Source organism: Acomys russatus, chromosome 15 (assembly GCF_903995435.1).
Source record: "Acomys russatus chromosome 15, mAcoRus1.1, whole genome shotgun sequence".
NCBI lineage: Eukaryota > Metazoa > Chordata > Mammalia > Rodentia > Muridae > Acomys > Acomys russatus.
The window spans coordinates 37,325,094-37,335,655 of NC_067151.1; positions in this window are offsets into that span (position 1 = coordinate 37,325,094).

Consider the following 10,562-nt stretch of genomic DNA (forward strand, 5'->3'; position numbering starts at 1 on the left):
GAAAGAAGTTTTGAGAGCAGAGCTTGGTCCCCTGTAACACAATGCAGCTTTAGTTTATGTTATTTTATTGCACAGACCCCAGGCTTGGTGAACAGGGATATTTGAAGATAGGTTTACATTTACTTTTTTTTCCTTTTGTTGAAAATAGATATTTTTCCTCACATAATATATCTGGGTTACAGTCTGCTCCCCCAACTGCTCCTAGTCCCTCCCCATCCCCACCCCCATCCAGATCCACTCCCTTTCAGGGTTAAACATCTTCTGGGTAACTCAAACTAAACATTACAACTTCAGGTGCTGTTGAGCTCTGACCCTGGGGATTTCTGTAATGCAAAGGCACTTTGCCCAGCACAACTGTGACTTTCTGCACTGTGTTTCCCTGAAGCAGTCACCTCCACACTTTGGCAGTGCTGGCTCTAACCTGGAAAGAAACCAGATATCTAGTTGAAACAAATGATCACCTGAGAAATGTTACTGAGAAATCCCCAAACCTGTTGAACACAGGATGATCACTGTACACTCAATACATTTTTGAATTTGGAGATTCAGTGTAGGTCTAGTTCAATCAAGACACTAAATGGGGTGGTTTACGATGAGATCTTGAAATCCTGGGTGAGCTGCAGAAAGCTGTTACATGGAAGAACCCTTCACGTCACGGGGTCACTGAACGCTGGACTATTCCATTCTCAACAGCTCACAGTGGAAATGAGTCATTCATGTTGTGTAATCAGTTTGTCAGGAGTTCTCCAGAAGCAGCCTTTCACCTGCTTTTCCTTCAGAGAACAATTTAACTGCCATTTTGATTGCGTGAAAATGTTCTGTATTTCATATTATGCTATGTAGTCATAGGCAGAAACTAATTAATTTGAAGCCTTTCCAAACTTCTTTACTGATGAGAGAAATACTATGGTTTTACTGAGTGGACTTGTTATCATCCAAAAATAGCACATATTGAAGTTTGCTGCCTTTCAGTCTCCAAAGTCCTTTTTTTGGGTTATAGGCTTCCAATTTTAAGCAAAGTCAGTCTTACATTCACTTTATTCTGCCAATTAAAATGTTAACTATATACTATCCTTAACTTAGTTTTATTATTTTGTCATATTGTCTCCTGAACTTATATCTACTTTTAGATGCTTTCATTTACTTGCTTTAATATTTTATTTTTTTCCATTGTTCTCAAAGATTGATTTTGCAATTGAACAGACATCTATTATGATGTTTTGTTATTGTTATGTTATTACTAGTGGCTGGTAGAATACCTGTCACACACTGGATATTCATTCTTTTCCCTCACTGGCAGTAGGAACAAATATTGATATATTGATATATTGATATATTGATATCAGGGCAAATAATTTGACTAGGATTCTTTATTGATCATTGTTTGATAATCCAAATGTTTATTCATTTGTGCTTTGTAGTGAGTTTTGCAAGATGTGACTCTCACAGTGCTGAAAATGCAGAAGTGAGCTAATTCATCTAACTCCCCATGTCATGGCCAGAACTTCTTTAGGTATCTCGCTCACAGCAGATACATGGGATTTGTGTCTTGACTCAAGAGATAAAACAGGGGAATAAGTGAAGAAGCTGAATTCTGATTTATTTTCTTATAGAAAGAAGGATGGATCCTGCATCTCACTTAGTAGTAATCCCTTTATCACAAGTTTATCATCTCCCTCTGAAGAGTGGTCTTCAGTACTGGACATAACTAGGAAGTTCTCCCAGCTTTAACCCCCCTGGGGACTTATGCCCTTCAAGAAAACCTCATATAATCCCTTTCAATATGAATTCAAGCGAAAATTAACTCATGGGTGAAGCTAACACCCTCATGATCTATTTACTTCTCACCATTATTGTCAGCCACGAGCCAAGTGTTCTGCACATGGGCCTTTGAGTAAGAGGAGGAGGTATATGCAGTACTCTAACCTTACACACACACACACACACACACACACACACACAGACACACCCTTACATACACATGAGAGAGAGAGAGAAAGAGAGAGAGACAGAGACAGAGACAGAGAGAGAGATAGAGACATAGAGACAGAGACAGAGACAAAGAGAGCATGCACAAATGTATGAACAGTACAGATATATATTTGGAGACTGTAGCCTTGAAAAGTAGAGTGACAAGCAGAGAATGACAGTAGCCACCATACTAGACATACTAGTAAAGAAGGAAGTCTCTTCATTAAGTAGTCTAGAAGTATCAGGACTCTGCCGTTAGCTATATCGCAGAGAGAGCAGTGCTCTCAATCACAGACTCAAGCTTTTTTGGAACTGAGAATAAACTTACCACCAAGTTTTGGCAGTTCACTCTATTGGCCTTAGGAATATAAGCCAGTATCTGAAGTAATGTCATAAACACGGTGGAGGTAAATCTGACCACCAGTATGATTCTAAAGTACAAGGGTGACATGTGAACTTATTAATGACCTACTATAAATCAGCCATATAGACACACTGCATTATCTCAATATCCATAGTTCTGCCACTTTTGCCTCCTTAGCAGACATATATTTAATGGTAATATTGGCAATGATATAGACTTTAATTGATCGTCAGTATTATTTGGATATATTTTTGTGGTACTATAACTACAACACCTCCTCTCAGTTTGTGATCTGTGACATGGTCTCACTAAAGTGCCAAGCCTAGCATCGACCTCATTGTATGGGACAGCCAGTCTTAAAACTTAAAATCTTTTCTCAGCCTCCGAGTAGCTGGGATTATAGACCTGCTTAGACTTTTTTATATAGTTGCTTGAATTTGAATAAGAAACTATGGATAAGTAAAAGATAATTACCTAATGATAAAAGCAATTGTCTTTGTTAGCATATGCCTTCCTGTGTTTTGTTTTACTCAATGTAGACAGAACGGTTTGCAATTATTTTAGTTTGTGAGTTTGGACCAGCAGCTACTCTGTTCATGATATTATGAGAAATCCAAAAGTAAGACCCAAGACCGTGCTAGTCAATGAGCTGAACAAGAAAATAAAGATATTTTCTAAGTTGGAAGGATCCAGCCAATAGAAAACCATCATCATCCCATTCAACGTCATCCCTTCAGCTTATACTCCTTCATAAACACTCATGAAAAAGCATAATTGATAGCTGGCCAGCCACATAAGGCAGCAGCACACTTACATGGATTAGAGGGGTCATAGGAAGAAGGAAATGCCGTGATTACGGGGGATTGTGCCTGCTTTCATCAACACCTCATGTTCTCCAAAAAGTTGAGATGTTTTTCTCAGTTGGTTTTTGAGGACACCAGACCTAGGGAAAGTTTTTTTTAGAGAGTTAGCAATGGGTATCCCAGTGGGAAACCTGAATTTAATTTAACTACTTTTTCCTCTGCTGTTACCAGTTGTCCTCCACTCCATTCAAGGGCCCAATGTGTCCCCATCGTACAGTGGATACCTATTCTAATTGTTTTCTTTCAAAATGAGTTTTTCCCACTAGCCTCTTATCTTCCAGAGCCTACATTTCCCTTCACATACCAACACCCACAGGAAGAAGGGGTTGAGCTGGGGACTGCCTCTGACCTGAACTCTGGTGCCCTCAATTTGATTACTGTCTCTTGGTAGAGAGGTCCTGTGGGAATATAGAGGAAGAAGATACAGGCTATCCAGATGAGCCCTAATAGGCTGTGGTCAGGTGGGTAGGGTAGGAGGACCCCACCTGTCAGAGATCTAGGGGAAGGGAATAGGGCAGAAGTGGGAGGGAGGGTAGGAACAGAAAGATACAACAAGGACATTTGCTCATCTATGTTCATAGCAGCTTTATTCATAATAGCCAGATTCTAGAAACAACCTAGATGTCCCTCAACTGAAAAGTGGATAAAGAATTTTTGGTCCATTTACACAATAGAATACTATTCAGCTATCAAAAACAAAGAAACCTTGAAATTTACAGACAAATGGATGGAACTAGAAAAGATCATCCTCAGTGAGGTAACCCAGACCCAGAAAGACATGCATGATATATTCACTTACAAGTAGACATTAGCCCAAAATTGATATCCTCTGAGAGACTCCACCCAGTGGTGGGTCAGGATAGATACTGGGACTTGCAGCTCTACTCTGGGCAGAGCACTGAGAGTTGTATAGAAGAGTTGGGGGATGGTAGGGCTGGGGGTGGGGGCTGAGGGTGTCAGGAGCTCCACAAGAAGACTATCATGGCTGGCAGATCTGGATCCAGGGGACCTTCACAAACTGATGCACCAGCCAAGGACACTGCAAGCAGAGAACCTAAACTCCCTGTTCAAATGTAGCTGATGACAGCTCTCTGTACTTGAATCCTGCCTCTTTCTTTCTAACACCTTTCAATAATGGCATCAAATTTGAAATCTAGTGGATTAGTTCACTGAGTAGGTCACAGCCCTTGAAAAACAATCACTCCTTCAAGCCATGGAGCCATTGAGAACCCTTTCATTTCCAAGACACACCATTTCCAGCACTGTTTTTAGCATATTCTTTATTTTGCTTGTTAGTCAAAGTTCATCTGCCTTGCACTTTTTCTTCCAAACCTTAGTTAATTCATTTAGCTTATAGTATATTTAGAAAAATTAAATAGACTGATATTTAAGCATTAATCAGTGTCTGGCACAAGCAGATAATGAATAAACTGTAATAATAAGAACAGTAGCAGATATGGAATCAGAATGTGTACAAGTTCTTTGAGCAAGTTATAAAGCACCACTTACAGCAGGTGATTCATGTTTACAGTTCTAAGAATGCAATTTACGTCTAGATGTTAAGCTACTGGGTACTTGAATTCATGTTGGAGATGTCAGTCTTATGGTGTGCATTGCACTATCTCAGAACATATTGTACCTGTTCTCTTCAGATAAACAATGGTGATACATTCAAATTACCACTCCCTTAGAATTAATTACACTAACCTCTGGAAAGAACATATTTGAGGTACATTTCCAAAGACTCCATCCCAACATTAAGCGTTTCCCTAAGAAATTAATAAAATCAGGTGATGGTCTGTCTCCTCTGACCATCTGGGTTGCAGTACTAATTGCAGCTGACACGCTCTTTCTGTTGAAAATTTAAGTTCAAGTGGAAACAGCATATTGTTTTTTTTATTATAATTTATGCTTCAGTTCACATTTACTCTCTAAGGAAAATTCAAGTAAATAGATTAGGAGAAATTAGCCAGGGGATAATTCCAGGCTGTGTCCTGATGCTTTAATTAGAAAATGTGTTTAGACTTCAAAGTTAAATATTTATAGGTAAGCTTAATTAAAAATGGATAAAAGCATTAAAAGGCAGAACTAGAATTCCAAGATTTAGTATGGAATAATCAGTAGGTGGTAAATAAGGGACCAAAACAATTTCCTTGTCCATTTACAGCAGGCATGGCCTATCGAATCAGCCAACTAATAAAAATTTTGTGAAGTGATTTGTTTATGTATTCAGCCACTGATAGGACAGTTAGAAGAAACTGTACCTGATGCACAAGAAATAAACAAAGATTTTCAAAGTCATAGACTTACTTGAATAATTGTATGTTCCATTCAATGTTTTTCTTACTGTTCTTCAACTGAAAACTGCACCATTTGGTTCATCCTACCTTGAATGGATTCATGAAAGAAATAGTGCATATTCTTGGTGAATAGGAAGAACTCATTCATCAGAATCATCTTAAGATATGAAACTTCATAGTGATGTTACTTCTCTGTTCCTGGGAATAATTTTAAAATATGTTTTGATTTAAAGTTTCAGAGGCTTTGGTGCCTGGTGCCCTACTGCATTGCTGTGACCCATGCAAAGTGTTATGTTAGTGGAGATCAACCTGGCTCCCCTCATGGTGTAAGGAAAGCAGTAGGAGAGAAAGGAAAAGCCAGGATCCCAATATCTCTTTCAACAGCAAGATTACAGTGACCTAATGTCCTTCAAATAGGTCCCACTTTTTAAAAGATCTACCTTCCTTAATAACTTCATATTCTGGGGACATAGCCTTTGTGGAACATTTATGCTATACATTTATTCTGTAACAATGAGCTTATGTAGTAACTATGAAGATATTAGCAAATAGAAGGAAACATTGTATAGTCAAGTACAACACTGGTAAAGCACCATTTTGGGGGCTTCTTCACAACCTGGGGTAGAGTCTTACAGAGGAGGGAAAGTTTCTGGGTCTTCTTACTTGAGTTGTAGTATCTTCTTGAAAGCACATATGGTACACTTCACCCTCCATCTCTTATGAGATCTAGCAGAAACTCATGCAGTCCTTCTTTCCAAACAGAGGCTCTACTCTGCCCAAATTTTACCACATCTATTGTTGAAACCCAAGGCCAGTCTTCATCATTTCATCTGTGTAACTGGTTGTTGTTAATTTGCACTTGCCAGAATTTTATTTTATCTTGCATCTATGTAAATTATTTTCACTGTAGTGAGTGCTTCTCACATCACTCTTCTGCCCTCAGTTGTGCTCAATAATTTGAATAAAATTGAAAGTGCTCACCAAGGCCTGAGTGTGTTACAGTGTCTGAGAATACTGTTTCTGGAAGCTTTTTGTAATACTCCTATCATCTCATTCACTAATAATACTAGCTGTCCCCCCATTATATCAGCGTCAGTGTAGCTCAGCTTCTTTGCACTGACTCTTCTCTGCCTGGGATCTCAAAGCTTGCCTCCTAGCCATTTACAAAAAGACAGGCACAAAATGGCAATTCCTGGTAAATTGTAACAGGTGAAACAACTTGAAAAAGTTAAGCCAAGTAGTTTAGAAAGCAGTATAAAAACATCCTCACCAATTTAGTCTTAATTTTGGCTGCAATAACAAACTATCATATAGCTCAAGGCTAACAAATGATGAATACTCATTTGCATAGTTCTTGAGGTTATAAGTTCAAACAAAGGCACCAAACGCATTGAATATTGTGTGCAGCCCCACTCTCTGCTTCACAGACAACACTCATGCACTGTGGGGGGATCCAAACCTACTGAAACTCAGTGGGCTATTTCATTAGGGAGCTGGAAGGATCAGCTTTAGTTGTCAACTTGATACAACATAGCATCACCTGAGGGACTGTCTAAATTGGCTTGACTATGGCTGTATCTTAGGGGGAGGCACTGTCTTAAGTTAATTGATTTGGGAGATCAAGTCCACTGTGGATGGCACCCATAGACAGGCAGCCCTGAATCGTGGAAGAACGGAGAACGGAGCTGAGAGGAAACAAGCAACCAAACAAGCTGGCTTGCGTCATATTTTTTGTCTGCTCTTGGCTGCGGATGTGATGTGTTCAGCTTGCAGGCTCCTGACTCTGTGACATTCCCACAGGGTTATTTATCAGGTTATTTTATCACATTATAAAGGAAACTAGAACAGGCACTGATTCTACTCATGAAACTGTGCCCTTATGATCCATCCCATCACCACTTAGATGCCTCATCTCTTTGTCTGTCTCTTTAGGGAGTAGGTTGAAGCCTCAATGAAAGAACATACAGACTCATTCTGTATAACTAACAAGGAAATGAAGAAAAAGGCTGCAAGTCAGGATACATGATAAAAAGAACTTCCGTTCATCAATCAATAATAATTAATGTAAATAATTATGTAAATGTCATAAATTTACATGGAAGTTTGGAAGTGTCTAGCTACTTGGAATGTGCAATAAAGGGAGAAATTGTGGAGGAAAGGCAGAGGGCCAGCAAAGACTACAGTGAAAACAGGATTTGGAATGTAAGGAAGGGAGTGTGTAGCCAGAAATAGATGCTGGTCAAGTTGTAGGTTAGGTCTCTGCAGTGTGAATGCTGAAAAAGTACACACCTGGTTGTAGTGGATGTAAATATGTTTTTGTTTTGATCCCAAGTGTGGTATGTGAAACAGACTTGTGTAAGGGTGTGTGATGTTTGTACTCTGGAAACTGACTTATTTGTCTGCTAGAAGAGGAACCGCCTCTTGCAGGGGCATGATCTTTGCCAGATGATATACATCCTGACATCCTCTCAGGATGTTTTGGAGGTGTGTGTGTGTGTGTGTGTGTGTGTGTGTGTGTGTGTGTGTGTGTGTGTGTGTGCATCTGCCCAAACAAGAGGCTTAGCATTTGTTTTTTTCATCATTTCACATCGCTTGGCTGTTCATTGCTTTGAAGCACTCCTAGAGAGAAATGCTCCAGAAAACGCTTCAAGGTTCCTGGTTCTGGCTGCTGTGGTTGCTTTTGCTGAGTCACTAGTTTGCTGTTTACTGGGTTTGCTGGAATCCTAACAATGAAGAGTGGAATCCAACTAAGGAACTGAGTCTTAAAAGGCCTGCTTCTCCTGTCCCCATTATGCTCGTTTCTTTCCTATCTAGGGTAGGTGGGTTGGAAAGGAGGTATAGGCATCAAAGAACCCCCAAATAAAGTAGGTCAAAAAAAAATCAAAGCCTACATCTGGTTATTTTTGAATAACCCAATCTCTTTATTCTTAGTATCTTCAGCATATTCATGGTTTTGTGAAAGCTTATTGCTAGAAGTTAAACCATTTTTTTGACACAGTTGTGTATGTTTTTCTATTGAGCTGAACATAGTGATACAACATTTTTTCTGAACTCTATGATTTGGAATGGTAGCAACACTGCTGCTTTAACAGGAGGCACCAGGTAAACAGTTCATCCTCACCCAGGACATAAGAGAAGGGCTGAGAGGATAGGATTAAATAAACTAGCAACAAAAATTCAATCCTTGAATTTCTGGTAAACATCCCCAGGCACAAACTCAATATTCAGCACCCCATCAGGACTTTTCTGCAACACACCAACATCAATAAAAAAAAAATGTCGTACATGAATAGTTTTCTTTTTCTAAAGACAAGAATGTAAATTTATTACAACTGGATGTAAACATCCGAGTTTCTAAATTTCTGGACTCTGGGCTTTAAAATAAAAACCAACTCATCACTGTAAATATTTATTCAGTAATTATTAAATGGGTCAGTGCAGCATGCCTACTCCAGCTGGAAGGGAGCCAGCATCTTGCTGCTCATGTTACTGTATAAACCGTTCTTCAAACAAGGCCGGGAACGGTGGCTCTGATTGTTCTTCCAGCGCTGAGTATACTCTCACACTTGCCGGACAAAATCCACAAAACAGAAAAGCTAAAGGAAGATGAAGATGACACTTTCTGTTTTGACATTCCTTGTCTCATCTGAGTTTTCAGTAATTGGACTCAAGAGGAATCTTGCGCTTGCAAAGCAAAGTAAGATAAAACAACATAAATAAGGTGCAGTAAAAATAGTGATAAGGGCTGAGGGCCAGAGAAATAGTTCAGCAGTTGGAAGTTCTTGGTGTTCTTGCAGAGGCCCCAGGTTCAATTCACAGCACCCACTTATGTCAGCTCGCAACCACCTGGAACTTGGGTTCCAGAGGACATAATGCCCTCTTCTAACATCCATGGACACCCTCCCCCACACACTCACACTACATCAATTAATTAAATGAATGTAAAAAAGTAATACCTTTCAACAGTCCACAAAATAATGAAGGTGGAAGCATATTATGCTTGTTGCTTCCACACTTACAGAATTTACAATTCTAAGTAGGTTTACTTGAGGGTCTTCCAAAAGTTTTACGCTCTTTTCTTCGTTCATTAACAATTGAAAAATGTAACAGATAAAGCATTTTTTGATTTCGTCCTTTTGGTGTTGATGTTTAATAATTATGCCTTCATTGTTGTAGTGCATGATTCTTTACCATTCAAACTTAGGAAAGGACATTTTAATTTGAGGCATGCCACTCAAGAAGTGACTACTGCTTCCATTCACACGGCATAGGACCACTCTAGTACATGAGAGTCAGACCTTTCAAACATTTGGCAATATTGTGGACACATTTTTAATGTACTGTTATTTAACTTGGTCAAGCATTTTAAACCTGGTTAATTTAAAAATAAACGAAAATAGATAATTTTTTTGCCATCAAAATCAAACATCTCACCAAACACAAACTCGACTTCAGTTTCCATAGATACAGGTCACATGTTCTATGGGATAGACGGCCTTTAAGTATCAAGCAAAACACATCATTGCTTGCACCAATGTAATTTCAAGTTGCACAAGTGAGAAGAAAGTAATGGGTTTTGAAGCTGAGGAGATGGCTTGGGCAGTGAACAGCATCCCCTGCTTTTCCAAAGGCCTGAGTTCAGTTCCCAGCACCCACGTAGGGTGGCTCAGAACTCCCTGTAATTGAGCTCCGTGGGAACAGATCTTCTGATCTCCACAGGCATCTTCACACAAGTAGCACACACCCCATGCACATGCATGCACACTCACACCCACATACACACAAATAAAAACACAATAAATATTAAAATATAAAGAATGCAGTGCACCTCAGTATTTGAAACATTTAGTTCTTCATTACAGTTTTACTCTAAAGTGCATGGCCATCTTGCACTATGGTTGATGTTGTGTGAAATGAGTACTTGCCTGCAATGGGCATCTAAGCAGGGAGAGGACAATATGAAGAAATGAGGCATGCTCATAGCTCTGAAAGCCTGATGACTCCATGCAGTCTCTTTAGAATTTTTACCTCGGGACTGAGTTGTCTGGGAATTGATGAGGGACA